This window comes from Nicotiana attenuata, chromosome 1 (genome assembly GCF_001879085.1).
Source record: "Nicotiana attenuata strain UT chromosome 1, NIATTr2, whole genome shotgun sequence".
In the NCBI taxonomy this organism is placed as follows: Eukaryota; Viridiplantae; Streptophyta; class Magnoliopsida; order Solanales; family Solanaceae; genus Nicotiana; species Nicotiana attenuata.
Window position 1 is genome coordinate 83,099,667 of NC_031989.1, and position 17,748 is coordinate 83,117,414.

General features: G+C 43.8%; 2 pseudogenes; both read left to right on the top strand.

The window, feature by feature from the left end:
- Window positions 1-3,371, top strand: part of LOC109241560 — an 8,015-nt pseudogene extending 4,644 nt beyond the window's left edge.
- Window positions 5,977-16,160, top strand: LOC109237926 (annotated as a pseudogene).

Consider the following 17,748-nt stretch of genomic DNA (forward strand, 5'->3'; position numbering starts at 1 on the left):
AAATTCCGGGTCCTGCTTGAGTAGGTCCGCCAGCGCTTGATGCTTGACTCGGCACCGCCGATATTTCTTTACCACCTTGTTAAAGGTGGCTGCCTTCCCTTGCGCTCGCGGCCCACTCTCTATCTCCAAAATGAGAGTCTAAAAAAGAGGAAAAGGATGAAAGGCAAGTCGGCATGCATCAAAATTTATTTTACGATGCATGAAGAGAATCGAAAAATACCTGTAAGGCCGCACCGGCAACCCTCCGGGATAGTTCCCCGTCGCTAACCCCTTGTAACGTTTCACGCTCAGCGGCCGCACATAGCAGGGTCATATCCGCTGCGGCCTGCTCGTTGTGTTGCAACAGGTTATACCCCCCGGGATCAAAATTCGACGGTTAGATCTACCTACCGTCATCCCTACACGGGCCGGACCCCGCGTTGACGCTTCTCCATCCGCCTGGGCGACCTCAGGGCCCGCCCTCTCGGCATCATCGTCCGCCTCTACAACGATAGCCGACGAGCTGCTCTCCGGAATGCGTGTTAGCCTGGCATCGAGAACCGCCCCCCTTTGGGGAGCCGACCTCCCGGAAAGGATGGCATCCGCCATAAAACTGGCCTCGACGGGGCTCGCTCGCCCCCTCATCTGCCGTGGCTATCCCCTTGTCGGTTATCAACCGACGTCTTTTTCTTTCCGGCGTCTCCTCGCTCTTAGAAGTCTCCTCCACAGCCCGAGGGGATGGCATCGAAGGAGTCGCTCCCCTCGCGGACACCGCCGCAGGCAGCGGTTGGGGAATCTCCGCGGCACCATCACTGGGCGAGCTGCAGGGTATGTATCCTTCTTCAGAATCAGTACCCGCCCCAGGTAAGATGACGGCGCTCTTTTTCTTCTTCTTAGGGGCGCTCCGACCTGCCAACGCGAATAAGTCAGGTAACAAATACGTAGGGAATCCCCAAACCGTAGCCAAAGAATTACCTGACGGGCCGTACTGTCGAAGAAATGTAGCCCAGGTACGGCACTCCTCCGCATAGGGTATTATTCTTTCCACCCACGATTTAATGTCATCAACGAGCTGGGGTGGAGAAGCCCTCGCTGCGAATAAAAAAGAGAAGAAAGAAAAACAAAGGTCACAATGGCCGTATGGTCGAAAGCGTAAGCAGCACTGAAATCTACAAGTAGAAATACTTACGTTCTGGATTCCATCTTTCCGGGAACCCCTCGGGATTCGGCACCAGGTGCTCCGTCCTGATGTAGAAATATTTATGCCAAAAGCAGCGGTTGGGCTTATCATCGGCCTTAACGACCAAGCCCTTTGCGCCACGACCTTTCAACTGAAGCATGGTACCCCTCAGGTAACCAGCGCTGAACAACTGTAAGAGGTCATGATACGGCACACCTTCAAAGTATAAGGAGTGAGCTGGGCCGGACACACATTGTAAAAACGGCAAAGCTCCTCCACCAGAGGGTAGACTGGAAGGCCGTAACCGATCAAGAACGGGTACTCATAGAAGGTGCAATATCCAGGCCGGTGCACATTGGCATAATCTGTCCCGGCCGGAACCATTTCCACGTGGTCCGGAATATGGTGCGTCTCTCGCAGATCATCTAAATGGGATTGTAGTAAAACGCTGTGCTCCCAGGGAAGATCAGGGCTTTTAGTTGGAAAATCCCTGCGAACGTGCGTCTCCTTCGGAAGGACATTGTCTACGCTGAGAGGAACAAGGGCCTTCTCCGCCTTTTACCCTTCACCACCGGAAGATGGCGGAACCCTAGACGGGGCGTTATCTTTGGCCTTTTTATTATTCTGTCCGCGTTTTGTCATGATTATGCTACTTGAGAAACGAAGCACTGACGATAGGAAGTGTGGTTTCAACAGAAGTGGGAGAGTCCCTCACGAAATAACGGTTACAGGAAAGGAAGGCAAAGGAGTGTATCAGAAAATACTTTTCAGCGGCTTGAAAGTGGAATCAGATCAAACCTCTCTCATACTTATAAGGATAAGTTGCATAGGAATCGAAGAGTCATGATTCAAAACGTGCGCCGGAAACCAAAACGTCACTTCATCCTCTGAACCGCCTCGGGGGCAAATATAATGATGATGCATACAGGCGATGACATCATTCCAAAAAGGAAGCCACGCGTCAGCGGCTCAACAACGTCATATGTTTTACTTCATTCATATTGCCGCCCCTGGTCGAGGTCAAATTCTCCTAAGCCGAGGTTCGTATTTCCGCCCGTCAAAGACGCCCACCGAACGCGTCTCCAACGAGCGGAGGGACTAACTGTATAGGGTCAGATTTGACCCTCAGTATCTCTACGCCAGTGGGTACGCCCAATGAGTGTACGCCGACCAACGTAGCGGGTACGACTCGGCCGTGAGGACAAAAGCGACATCGTTTAGAACTCAGCGTCCACACTAGGGAGACGTTACCTATCTTTGTAACTTTTTGATTCTTTCGAGGAAGGTCTCCTATTATATAAAGGAGACCTCCACATTGTAAAAGGGGGATCGGATCTAATACAACTCTCTCATTTTTCTGGCTTTCTCTCTCTATATCTCTACTTCTAACGAAAATATCTTATTGGTGAACATTGTCACTCTGTAATATTAGATCTACAACAATATTATCATCTTTGCATCTCTAGGCTTATTTTATTTGATTACGATTTACCCCTCTTCTATTTTTGATTATATTATCGCTTACAAAGTATATCGTTAACTTTTGAGCCAAACAAGATCTATAATCTAAGTACAAATTCTTGGAGAGAAATCGATGAAGTACCAACGACGATTCACCCTTCTCGTTGTTATAAGGTATTATTTAATGGGGTTTTGCATTTGTGCGGAACAATGTTATCACCAAGTGTAGAAAATTGGATCGTTTGTTTCAACTTTAGCACAGAGTTGTTTCAAAATATTCTTTATCCCGACGGTCTAATTGATATGCAAGGAAAGTATCTTGTTATCTTAAATGAATGTCTTGCGTTGGTTTGTTATCCTACGATGTATTTTTGGTTTGACGAGCAAATGCCTCAAATGGTTGATATTTGGGTGATGAAGAAATATGGTATTAAAGAATCTTGGACTAAGGAGTTTACCATCGGGCCAATCTTCATACAAATACCTTTGTCAATTTGGAAGAATGACACAGAGATGCTAATAGAAAGCAATAATGGAGAACTTGTGTCGTGTAATCTCCTCAGCCAAGAAATTAAGAATCTTGACATATCAGGTGATGCGGAATCATTGGTAGTTGTTATTTGTAAAGAGAGCTTGATATCGATCAAGAAAGAGAGAGAGAAGTGGTTATGATATGTTGCCTATTGCTATTGGTGTAGTTTAATGCAGGTTGATTTATTTGATGTCCTTTTAGCAGTAAGAAAATACAGAGATTATTGACCTGGCTATTGTGGGCTTCAGATCGACATACGTTTATTTGTTAATTAATTAAAATAAAGAAGGTACGATTTTTTTAGTGTAAAGAAAACACGTTACAATACGCAATATACCCAGTGTTACAATATCTGTATTACTGTATATCTTTTGAACTTATACTGTAAATCTCTTCTTCTAATTGTAATATTGTGTTATCCTTGCTCGAAGATTGTAACGGTAGTGAGCTGATTTTGTTTTCTTTATTTAGTACAGTGCATGTGAATTATATTTTGAAATGTATTCTGGACAAAATAGAAGAGGTTTATGCTATTTTTTTTTGTTTTATATCCTGCAAATGTATCACTCATTTGTTGTTTTTAAAAGAGTATACCAATACATGTCGGGCTATTTTGTAAATCCTACATAACTTCAGAATAACCATGAACAAAAAGCCAGCACAACTGGTACGCAAACTGTTATATTGAACATGAGTTTTAAAAAATTGCCTTTGCAGTTTTAGAAGTACTACAAACCCTGAAGATAAGCATATTAGCGAGAGTGTAGAAACAACCTGTGCGTTGTGAACAAAAACAAGGAATCGCGAAGCCGACCTATGGCTTTAGCAACAGAGATTACTGAAATAAATACAGCAAGCAGAACAGTTGAAACGGGCGAAGTATAGAACCCCACGAAATATTGTCGACAATAAGCTATAGTAGCTCACTGCATAAGCAGTAACAGCGTCACGATCTTACTAACGAACTACAGCGGTGTTCGAGTCTGTATTTGCACACAGAGTACAGAAGTGTAGACTCAGTACTGAAATACTTAGTATCATTGACCATCCCCCAAAAGCAGTGGTGAAAGTAGTAGAAGAAAATACTCTCTATCAAACCTGTACAAGTGTTAAAAACAACAGAACTAGATAAATACACAGATATTATATAAATTAAGTATGCACAAGTCTAGGATTTAATAAAAATACAAAAAACATGTATAAATAATCAATAGCATGATAAACACTCAACCTTTGTATTTACTCTTAAAATTAGATAACAATTAAACTCATAATGTCGATTTAAGGACACGTGATTTCACCTAATACCAATTGATAAATGTAAAGATTAATAAAGAAATTAGCAATAGGATAAAGCAAACCGGTGTTTACGAAATTCAGTCCTCGAGCTTGAATACCACGAACTGATTTATGCAAGAACAGTTAAAATATAACAAGCCGATGAACAAGAATATGAACTAAAGAAAAGGCGTTATATTGCTTTTATATCTCAGAGTGTAAGTCCCTACAAAATGATTAGAAGCCTCTTTATAAAGTAGAGGTATCATATCTATGGTACAATTCTAACGGAAGTAAATCTCATGATTAGCCTAAACAATCGCCCTTGATTTGATATGTTCCGAGATTTTCACCGTGATCTTTGACCGATCACGGATATCTCGCTTTTTCGTTATTGCGCTTTGCTCGAAGTCTGCCATATTTGGTCTCGATCGCTACTTTCCTCGATCTTGACAGGCACCTCGATTGTCGAACTCGATACCTTGTCTTCGTGCTCTGGTCCGATACACTACGAGGCTGACCTTCGATGCAATTCCCTAGTCTCGATCAAATAGTAAAATCGGGTAGGCCCAGTTTTAACCGTATACAGATAGTCCCCTCGTTTCTTGGAGTGTAATGAGAAGAAACGAATTGAACCTTGGATTTTTTGTCTCGACCTGTCATGACGTCATCCTCTTGATGTAAGCGACGGAAATGACCGAAGCGTCCCGTCGGTACAGTTCCCAAAGTCATTAATGAGCATCAGTTGGTGGTCGGCCACCATTGCCTTTGAACCGTCGCCGTGAATCCCTTAAATAGACCCTTCTCTTATTGATTCAATATTTACTTTCACTTTCTTCTAATCTCTTAAGATTTTTACATCTCTTAAACTCTTACTCTCTTCAAAATATCCAGGGTTTGTTGCTAATCCCCTTTCAAACACCAAGTCCTGTCATTTCTTTCTTTCTTTAAACTCACATAAAAATTGAAAAAACGTTAAAAGTTGTTCCTCAAAAGGAAAATGCTTCTTCATCGCGGCCGGCCGGCAATAAAACACCGGTGGATCCGCGCACTGAGGAGTGTGTTCATAGGGGTGTGAACTTACTTCCGACTTCAAAGTCGAGAAACTTCGTCGGTCCCTAGTCGATGTGAGCCAATGTCGAGATATATATGCTCGATAACTGAGGGTGACTTTGAGCAGGTGAAGATAGATTTCCATTGGGAAGGTAAAGAGGTGGTGATTTCGGCCCACGAAGAAGACATCACTACCCATGTGGGAGGGTTTCTAAGTGTTTATACTTACCCTTTCACGCTGGGCCTTGTCGATCTCCTCATCATCGATTTTTACCGTCAATATCAAATAACCCTAGGTCAAATCCATCCCTCTTTTTGGCGGATTGTTATTCAGCTCCGATTCTTTGCGAGCAAAGTTAAAGTGATGTTTTTTCACCCTCGACCACCTCATCAGGTTGTACAACCCCCGTTTCTATTGAGGCGGGTTAATGACACTTCAGCGTCAGGCTACCAAGGAGTTGTTCTCGAGCATAGATGAGGACAAGGATTGAGGATGGATGGGCCGGTTCATTCGAGTGAAGACTTTCGACCTAATCCCGGCCGAGAAGATGCCATTTTCGGAGAAATAGAATATGAATCGTAAGTACAATTCCACCTATACCTTCCATTTATTGTTTTGTTTCCTTTGCTTCTTCTCATCAACATACCTTTCTATGATATAGCGGTCTCTTAGATGCCCGATGAAATTCCTAACCTCGAGAGATGGGTTCGAAACCTAGCTTCGACCTCTTCGTATGTTGAACGCTCATGGCATGATTTGGCAATAGGCCGATGGGAGGCCAAAATCACGGTAAGCCCCTTTTCATGTATTTGATGATTTTCAATGAAATGTTTCTTTTCATATGCACCTGATTCCCTTACATACGGGCCTTGGATAAAATGATGTCATGAGGCACCTGTCCGGGGAGGAAGAAAACCCTCCCCAACCGTCTGCTCTGAAATAGAAGAAAGAGCGGAAAAGGAATGAGGCTTCGAGTTCTACGAACCTGGATGAGCAAAAGCCTAAAAAGAGGCGAATACGCAAGGGGGATGTTATCCATTTGTCGATGGATCCAACTCACATGTAGTTTGTCTAAGTACCTCTGCATTCTATCTTCTCAAACCTCAAAACTCTTGTTTTCTTGGTTCACCGCCAATAGGGAGTCGCATTTAGCCTCGATGACCTCTGTCCCCAAGCTCTTAACTAGCTCGAGACCTGCAATCATGGCCTCGTACTCGGCCTCGTTGTTAGTCAATCTTGAATTTTTGATAGATTGTCTAATAGTACTACCTATCGGTGGCTTCAAAACAATGTCGATTCCGGACACTTTCACATTTGAAGCACCGTCTGTGAAAGGGTCTATACCCCGATGATTTACCCGATCCCAGCAGAAGTTCTTTTTCTACTTCGGGTACGAGGGTCGGCGTAAAGTCGGCCACGAAGTCAGCCAAGGTTTGGGACTTGATAGTCGTTCGGGGTTGATATTCGATATCGTACCTGCTTAGTTCGACTGCCCACTTGGCCAGTCGACCCAACAATTAGGGCCTATGCAAGATATTTCAGAGGGGATAACTGGTTAATAAACATATGGGTTGACATTGAAAATATGGAATTAACTTTCTAGATGCTCTGATTAATGCAAGTGCTAATTTTTCTAAGTGAGGGTATCTAGTTTCAGCATCTCCCAGAGTTCGACTTACATAATAAATAGGGAATTGCGTACCTTGCTCTTCTCGAACTAGAACTCCACTTACCACTATCTCGGACACTGCCAAATATAGGTAAAGCTTTTCATCTACACTCGGGGTGTGAAGCAAAGGTGGGCTCGGTGTCTCGCTTCAATTCTTCTAAGGCTTGCTGGCATTCCGGGGTCCATGCAAAGTCTTTTTTTTCTTTTTTAGCAAGGAAAAGAACCTATGACTTCGATCCGATGACCTCGAGATAAATCGACCCAAGCCGGCTATTCATCATGTTAGCCTTTGCACGAATTTCACACTATCCACGATGGTGATATCTTTGATGACCTTGATCTTATCGGGGTTGATCTCGATTCCTCGATTGGATACCATGAAGCTGAGAAACTTGCCCGAGCCAACTCCTAAGGCACATTTGTCTAGGTTAAGCTTCATGTTGTACTTCCTCATGATTTTGAATGTTTCCTGCAAATGAGTTAAATGGTCCTCTACGCGCAGAGACTTAACCAACATATCATCAATGTAAACTTCCATTGTTTTACATATTTGTTCTTCAAACATTTTGTTAACTAGGCATTGGTATATGGCTCCTGCATTTTTTAGCCCGAAGGGCATTACGTTGTAACAATAAGTTCCAAACATAGTGATAAACGAGGTATGTTCCTGATCCTCCGAGTTCATCTGAATTTGATTATACCTGGAGTAGGCGTCGAGAAAGGTTAGAATCTCGTGGCCAGCCGTGGCATCGATCATACGATCGATGTTAGATAGTGAAAAAGAGTCTTTAGGGCATGCTTTGTTCAAATCCTTATAATCTACGCACATTTTTAGCTTGTTTCCTTTTTCGGGAACTACAACTACATTGGCTAAACATTTAGTGTATTTTAACTCCCGGATAGACCCTATTTTAAGAAGTTTGCTTACCTCGTCATTTATGAACTCGTGTTTTACCTCGGACTGGGACCTCCTCTTTTCCTTGACCGGTTTGAACCTCAGGTTGAGGCTTAGGCGGTGTGTTGTTATTTCTAGTGGAATTCTTGTCATATCTAAATGGTACCAAGCAAAGCAATCCATATTATCAATAAGAAATTGAATTTGTTCTTTCTTGAGTTCGGGGGTTAATCCCATTCCCAGGTATACCTTTCTTTCGGGCATATATTCGATCAGTCTGACCTGCTCCAGTTCCTCAATCATTGACTTGGTTGCATCGGACTCTTCTGGAATGACGAATGTTCGATGAGTAAGGAAATCCTCTCCTTCTTCCTCGATTACCTGTTCCTCTGGCTCGATCGGGACTGGGATCGGTGATTGCTATTTGGTCGCTGGCTAATCTTTGGTCCCCGATTTTTTTGAGGTCAAAGGCATTGGTTCCGGGGTCACTTCCTCAACTGCAAACATCTCATTTGCAGCATGTTGTTCTCTATAGACCATTTCCACCCCATCCTCTATTGGGAATTTCACCATCTGGTGAAGGGTCGAAGGTACTACCCTCATGTTGTGGATCCATGGCCTCCCGAGAAGTGGATTATACCTCATGTCGCCTTCGATGACATGAAATTTTGTATCTTGTATGATCCTGACTACGTTTACTTGTCGGATTATCTCCCCATTTGTTGTTTTGCTCGCCATGTTGAAGCCATTTAGGACCCGAGATGCAGGCATAATCTGAACCTGTAGTCCGAGCTGCTCTATGACCCTCGATCTGATTATGTTTGCGGAGCTACATGGATCCACTAGAACACGTTTAACTTGAATTTTATTTAAAAGGATAGAAATTACAAGCGCGTCATTGTGCGGCTGAGATATGCCTTCTGCTTCCTCATCGTAGAATGATAGGGCGTCCTTGGGCATATAGCTCCGAGTCTGTTTTTCTCTGGTGATTGACACCTTTGTCCATTTGAATACAGGTCTCGTGGGACATCGATGCCGCCGATGATCATGTTGATCACATATTGTGGTTCTTCCTGCTCATTTTGTCTGCTTGCATCTCTCCCCCTGAAGTGATTCTTAGCCCGATCACTGAGAAATTCTCGAAGATGACCCTCGTTGAACAATCGAGCTACCTCCTCCCTTAGCTGCCTGCGGTCTTTGGTTCTATGGCCATGTGTACCATGATATTTGCACATTAAGTTTGGCTTCCTTTGAGAAGGATCGATTTGTATAGGCCTGGGCCACCTGGTATCCTTGATCCGTCCAATAGCTGACACGATCCCTGATGCATCTACACTAAAATTATACTACGACAATCAAGGTGCCTCTGCTGGGGTCGATATGTTTATCGAACCCGGTCTTACTCATGAGTCCCTGAGAGCTTTGACCTTGATCGTTACTCCTATCATTCCGATGAGTGTTACGACCCGAGCCGTTGTTTCTCCGATCAACATATGGTTGATATCGTTCTTTGTTGAATCTAGATTCCCTATCTGTATCCCTCGGGGGCTAATCTGCCAGCCTGTTAGGATGAACTAAGCCTGAAGGGGCTCCCAACTGAGGGTGATAAACGGGCCGGGTCAGCTCGGTTCCGAATCGGCCCAGACCGAATAAAACCTGAACCGGCCCGGCTTGGCCCAGTTAAAGGGGGCTGGGCTGGGCTGGGTTAGAGGGGCCGCGCGGGTTGCTCCGTTTACGTTTGAAATACCGATTATCCAGACCGGTCCAACCCGTTAGGTGAACAGTATTCGTAAACTGATTAACCGGCCCGGCCCAGACTGGCCCGGACCGGTATAACGGTAAATTCTTTTTTTCTTTAAATTTTTCGTATTTTTCGTGAATGTTCTATTTGGACCAGTTTGTTTCATGCATGCAAGAGATTTGCCTCTAAAAATGTGGTGCATGCACCATACTTAAGATCGAGGAAGAACAAAACTTCATGTAATTAACAAGGATTAAGATTTTTAAATAAAGTTAGACAACATAATTTTTTTTAATACTGTGAGTTGAGTTATAGCGATAGAATATTACTATTCATGTCAAGCTTGATATATTAACATGTAAATTCAAGTACAACCGGTTAAATTTTATTAAAATTATATCTTCAGAATGTATAAAATAGTTACTCTACCCTACGTCGAGCAAGAGTTTGCTTCCTTTAATTTCCCTTGCATGGTCAGTATTGACTTATATCAGTTCTCTAACTCGTCTTTTTTTCTTGTGCTCCATTCCCGAGCTCCTCGATCAATAGGTCCGGGTTATACAAGGTAGCCACTAATTATATAACTAACAAATAGATTATTGAAAGATCGATAGGTAGATCATAACACATTTAAAAAGTGATGTTTAATAAAAGGGTATAGATTTTCAAATTGTAAAATGTCATTCATGTAACATAGCGAATGTAATTACAAGGTTTATTATATACATTAATTGCCACCTTGACTTACTTCTTTTTTGTAGCAATGCAAAACCTTTGAATTTACTGATTTTACTCTTTTTTGGTTAATTTATTTGTTGAAATGTAAACCTTTCAATTTGTAAGTTTGAATTGTGAAATAAATATAGCACTTGCAATTTATAAGTGCAATTTTTCCCATCTTCCTTGTATTCTTTATATTAATACTTTGTATTAATAGAACATACAATAGTTATACAAAATACAAAAAAAAATTAAAAAATACACTAAACCCGGCCCGACCTGGCCCCCTCAACCCGTAACCCTTACGGTTCAATTTTTACCCGGATGAACCCAACCCGTTAAACCCGGTAAGCTCCAACCCGTAACCGGCCCAGACCATAACCCGTATGGGTCCAAAAATTCCCAACCCGGCCCGGCCCGGCCCACCCGTTTAACACCCTTACTCCCAACAGGTCGTCCTCGACCCTAATCATTGAGTGGTAACGGCTATGTACGTCCGACCATGTCACAACTGGATAGTCGATCAGATTTTGCTTTAATTGTTGACACACAATCGAACTCCTTTCATTCAAACATTGCATAAAAGCTTGTACTCCCCAGTCATCCGAGACCGGTTGTAATTCCATGCGCTCCATTTGAAACCTAGACACGAACTCCTTCAATATCTTATCGTTCCTTTACTTTATCTTGAAGACGTCCAATTTCCTTGTTGCCACCTTTATGGCCCCGGCGTGTGCTTTCACAAAGGCGTCCGCTAACATAGCAAACGAATCAATTGAGCTAGGAGGCAAGTTGTGATACCAAATCATAGCTCCTTTCGACTGTGTTTCTCCAAACCTTTTCAACAAAACTGATTCGATCTCATCGTCACTCAAGTCATTTTCTTTGATCCCGCAAGTGTATGAAGTAATATTCCCGCCAGGGTCAGTTGACCTGTTGTATTCGGGTATATCGGGCATGTAAAACATCTTGGGAATGGGTATCGAAGCTGCACTTTGGGGAATAGTTTTTTATTAACTTTTTGGCATCTAAACCTTTTAAGACCGGAGGTGCCCCCGATATTTGATCAACAGGGGAGTTATAGGTCTCCACCTTTTTGTCATTGTCTTCAATCTTCTTTTCCCCGGACTTGATCCTCTTGGTGAGCTCTTCGAGCATTGTCATAATGGTAGGGTCAGTCCCCGAGTCATTTCCATTTGACCTCTCTTGCGCTGGTTCAGCATGCCGAGTGTTTTCTGGTTCAGCTATACACGGAGTCTTATTATGACTTTGAAGTTGGGCGATGGAGATTTGTTGAGCTTGCAGCATCTCGAATATCACTTGGAGGCTGATTCCCCCGTCTCCCATTCCTTGTGCTCCTTGGCCACCAGATCGGGCTTCCCTGCGTACACTTCATCTGGGGTATGTGCCTAAATCCGCATTTAGAGCAATGTGTGAGCTAACATCAACTGGTTCCATATTTGGCACTTCCCCAGGGTTTTTTTGGATATTTTGTTGTTTTCTCCAAGACCATCATTTTCATGAACATGTGCATTTTGTGAGCTAGAGTTGTTTCAACCAATGGTTAGATGATATTTACAAATGATTAGGGTCCCCTTTATATAGGATGGGAGCCCTAAATAAGGTACATTTCTATTTACAGTAAAGAATCTTATTGGGACATTTGTGTAACCGCCTTGTACGGATTTGCACTAATTCGTAAAAATATATTCCGGAATTTACGCAATCATCTTGGGGACATGGCGAGAATCTTGTCCTTCCATAACAAACTCACAACGGCACTATCTCGAAGTCGGTCATATTTCGCTCCGATATTCCTCGAGCTTTAGGTCTTCGAGCCTCCTATTCTGCCTTCGGGCCTGGGCTTGGTCTTTATCGAATTTCTACCCTCGGTGCGACATCTCGAGCCTACTAAATCGGGGGCACCTGATTACACCGTATACACCGTTCTTCTGCAGTGTCGTAACCCTTTTTCTCATAAAATCGAGTTTTGACACGTGAAAACTCTTTTAAGGAACGTGTTAAAGGAGATAATCACCACCTAACGGATTTGAGGTGCGTTATGTCACCTATTTGCAAATAAATCTGGTTTAACTAGTTTGTGTCACCAAAGATCGGGTAAGGGCTCAAAAATACCTCGAAGAGAAGGTGTTAGGCACTCTTCGAGGCCCATAATTGTGGGTCCCGGTGAATGAATTAGTCATCCAAATGAAGACAGAGGGAAACAAAAAGTTTGGGTAGTTTTATTATCAAGGACTTAAAATAAATACAAACACATGATTTGAAGACAGGATGGGGGTCCTAAGTTTTTTATCCTAAAGGATCTCCCCGTGCAACACAAATAATACTTTGTAATTCCCTCGAGCTGGGGTGTTACTCATATTATTCAGCGGGCACAAACTATCATCTCCTGCTACCCGATTACTATCTTTAAGTTCGTTACCTAGAGTGCACTAATTGATTCTAAACCATGTCTTATGCGTGCACTACCCGTCCCATACCTATGGCCCATGAGGCGTTTGGACCTCTACTTTGGACAGTTCTAGACATAACTTAGGCTGCTCAAAAATGATAAAACTAGGCGACATACAAAACAAGTTGGACTTCATGCAAAAGCAATTAAGGGCTCAAGTTAGCCTCCACACATAGACAACAAATATGCGCGAACAACTTCTCACATAAGTGTTAGACAGTTTCAGAATTGAGCCAAATTAAAGCCATTAGCCTATAAACATGGTTTCTATGTGACTTCGTGCATGCAATTTTTGATGCAAGGTGCAATCTTATAGACGTGTTTTCTAAACACCTATACAATTTAGGGAATCTGGTATTGCATCCTGGTCTATTGAGTTGGCAAAGATTATCCAGAAGAGAAAGGTTAATATAGCGTGTGTCCAGGAGACTAGGTGGGCAGGGTCGAAGGCGAGGAATGCGGACGGGAATAAGTTGTGGTACTCGGGAGTCGTGAGGGGTAAGAATGGAGTGGGTATTTTGGTGGATAGGGATCTTAGAGAGTCTGTGGTTGAGGTTAGGCGAGTGAATGATAGGCTAATGTTTATTAAGTTGGTGATTGGTGAGTGCACCCTCACTGTAGTTAGCGCGTATGCGCCGTAAGCGGGCTTGGATGAGGAGGTTAAGAGGCGCTTTTGGGAGGGTTTGGATGAGATTGTGCGTAGTATTCCGCCTACTGAAAGGTTATTTATTGGAGGGGATTTTAATGGCCATATTGGGTCCGACGCTGGTAGCTATGGCGAGGTGCATGATGGCTTTGGCCTTGGGGATAGGAACGGAGGAGGCACTTCGCTGTTAGACTTCGCTAAAGCTTTCGAGCTGGTAATTGCGAACTCGACTTTTCCGAAGAGGGAGGAGCATCTGGTTACTTTCCAGAGTACGGCGGTGAAGACTCAGATTGACTACCTTCTCCTCAGAAGGGGTGATAGAGGGTTGTGCAAGGATTGCAAGGTTATCCCGGGAGAGACCCTCGCGACTCAGCATAGGCTCTTAGTGATGGACATGTGCATTCGGATAAAGAGGAAAAAGAGGCACGCTCGTGGTCGATCGAGGATTAGATGGGGAGCTTTAACCAAGGATAAAGCCCACGAATTGGAGGGTAGGTTATCCGCTATGGGAGCTTGGAGGAGTAGTGGAGACGCGAGCACTATGTGGTCAATGACGGCGAGCTGTGTAAGGAAGGCGGCAAGGGAAGTGTTAGGTATATCAAAGGGTTTTGCTAGCAGGCACCAAGGTGACTGGTGGTGGAATGACGTAGTCCAAGGTAAAGTGCAGGCGAAGAAGGTAGCGTACGCGAAGATGGCAGGGAGCACTAGCGAAGATGAGAGGAGAGCAAATAGAGAGAGGTACAAAGTGGCTAGGAAGGAGGCAAAGATGGCGGTCACGGAGGCTAAGAATGCAGCGTTCAGCCGTCTATACGAGGAATTGGGGGAAAAAGGCGGGGACAGGAAGCTGTTTCGGCTAGCTAAAGCGAGGGAGAGGAAGGCCCGGGATCTGGACCAATTAAGGTGTATCAAAGATGAGGATGGTAGAATATTGACGGGAGAGTCCCAGATTAAGCAGAGATGGCAGACGTACTTCTACGGTCTTCTAAACGAGGAGGGGGACCGGGATATAGTACTAGGGGACTTGGGGCATTCGGAGAGTCTTCGGGATTTTAGGTATTGCAGGCGCATTAAGGTGGAGGAGGTCGTGGGGGCGTTGCGTAGGATGAGTAGGGGTAGAGCGACCGGGCCAGATGAAATCCCGGTGGAGTTTTAGAAGTGTGTGGGTAGAACAGGATTGGAATGGCTGACTGGGTTGTTCAATGTAATCTTTAGGACGATGAGGATGCCAGATGAGTGGAGGTCGAGTACAGTGGTACCGTTGTTCAAGAATAAAGGTGATATCCAGTGTTGTAACAATTATAGGGGTATCAAGTTACTTAGCCATACCATGAAAGTCTGGGAGAGGGTGGTAGAGGTGAGGGTGAGGAAGACGACGTCGATTTTCGACAATCAGTTTGGGTTCATGCCGGGTCGCTCCACTACAGAAGCTATCCACCGTATTAGGAGATTGGTGGAACAGTACAGGGATAAGAAGAAGGATCTGCACATGGTGTTTATTGACTTGGAGAAAGCGTACGACAAGGTTCCTAGGGAGGTGCTCTGGAGATGTCTTGAGGTGAAGGGCGTGCCGGTAGCCTACATAAGAGCAATCAAGGACATGTATGATGGAGCTACGACCAAGGTTAGGACTGTGGGAGGCGACTCGGAGCATTTTCCAGTTGTTATGGGATTACACCAAGGTTCTGCGCTTAGCCCGTTCCTATTCGCCTTGGTGATGGACGCTTTGACACACCATATTCAAGGGGATGTGCCATGGTGTATGTTGTTTGCTGATGACATAGTTCTAATTGATGAGACGAGGGCCGGTGTTAATGAGAGATTGGAGGTTTGGAGACAGATCCTCGAGTCTAAGGGTTTCAAGTTGAGCAGGTCTAAGACAGAGTACCTGGAGTGCAAGTTTAGCACTGAGTCGAGGGAAGTAGGCAGGGACGTGAGACTTGGGTCACAGGTCATCCCGAAGAGAGATAGCTTCAAGTACCTTGGGTCGATGATTCAGGGGGACGGAAAGATCGACGAGGACGTCACTCACCGTATAGGGGCGGGCTGGATGAAATGGAGGCTTGCATCTGGAGTTTTGTGTGACAAGAAAGTGCCACTGCCACTCAAAGGTAAGTTCTATAGAGCTGTGGTTAGACCGGCCATGTTGTATGGAGCAGAGTGTTGGCCGGTTAAGAACTCCCATATCTAGAGGATGAAGGTAGCAGAAATGACGATTCTGAGGTGGATGTGCGGGCACACTAGGATAGACAAGATTAGAATGAAGATATTCGGAAGAAGGTGGGTGTGGCCCCTGTGGATGACAAGATGCGGGAAGCAAGGCTCGGATGGTTCGGGCACGTGCAAAGGAGAAGCCTTGATGCGCCAGTAAGGAGGTGCGAGTGGTTGGCAGTGGTGGGTACGAGGAGAGGTAGAGGGAGGCCTAAGAGGTATTGGGGGGAGGTGATCAGGCAGGACATGGTACGTCTGCGGATTTCCAAGTACATGACCCTTGATAGAAAGGTCTGGCGGTCTATCATAAGGGTTGTAGGCTAGGGGGTAGTAGTTCTTTCCTTACTTCGTTCCGGGGGTGAGGCGGGGCTGGATTAGGGTAGACCTTAGGTAGCTTGTAGTTTAGGCTGAATACACTCTGTACTTGCTGTTTATCTTGGCCATGGGCCTTAGATACTGGTTACTGTTATTGCATGTCTTTCATCTCTTGGTTGTTATGCTTTCATTACTATTACGGTTGCTACTGGAGCTACTAATGAGTTGTCTTTTCTTTTCTTATTTTCTTTTTCTCTGAGCCGAGGGTCTATCGGAAACAGCCTCTCTACCCTATCGGGTAGGGGTAAGGTCTGCGTACACATTACCCTCCCCAGACCCCACCTGGTGGGATTTTACTGGGTAGTTGTTGTTGTTGTTGGTATTGCATCCTGATTATTGAAATTACAGATTTTAAGTGATTAAACCTATAGACATGATTTTTAGGAGATTTCATAGTAGTTGGCAGTGACAGCCATTGGAAATACTCAGAATTACCTAGTTTGATCCTATAGACATGCGTTATAATGTGGCAGAACTAAGCACTAAAGCAGTGTTTGGAAAAACACATCAACACTTTAAGGCAAGTGTTATTACCTTATAGGCAGGATTTCTAATCATTAGCGATTGAAACTGATTTTTTATACTTAGATCCTATAGTCATGTCTCCCAAGTGAGAAATTATAATAAAACAGCGAATTAGCCAATCAAAGTCCTATAGGCATGATTTCTAGATGAGTGTTGGTGTCTAATGAATATGCTGCAATTATGCAAATTGAAAGATTTGTCATTTTATTTCTTATAGGCATGATATCTAACAAAACATGTAGAAGTAGAATATGTTAAACAAATTAAACGCTCAGGTCCTATAGGCATGTTATCTAGCAACACATAGGAGCAGAATATGTTTGAACAAATTAAACATCTATAGGCATGATTTCTACTCGTTTCATGCAAACTTTATAATAGAACCATTTTCCAATTTTACTGACACCCCAATTGTTATTACAACATTATTACAGGCCCAAAGAATGAAATAAATAACAATGTTACAAAATAACTATACTGGGCCTAAGACAGTCCCAAGGTATACCCAGCCCAGCCAGGCCTTCAATTTCTTACCCATACAGGTTTCACCATAGCCCAGAAGTCACAGTCAATCAAACACAAAATAGCCAAAACCCAGTAGCAATCAATGATTCAGAAGACAACCATTTACACAAGCCCATTAGCTTATTCAGGAGATGAAAAAGGGGGCAGAATTGAGAAATTAGGACAAAGTGCCAAGGAACCTTAGACCCTAGTGTGTCAGATTTCATAAGGGTCTCAATTGGACCCCGAGCAGTGCTCACACTAGGGAGGTCAATGATAGAACCTAGGTAGCCTTGGCTTTCAGCCGACTAAGAATGAGAACTCAAAAGAGCTCAGGGAACCGGTGAAAAAGAGTAAACTAAGATTGAGGGACAACACTGAGGGATACAAGCATAGTCAAGTTGAACACATAGAGCAGATAATCGAACATGCTATAGGTTTTAAGAATAGACTTAGCAAAGATTCAGAAGAACAAGTTCAATACCTAGTGCATAAGTAGCTACACATT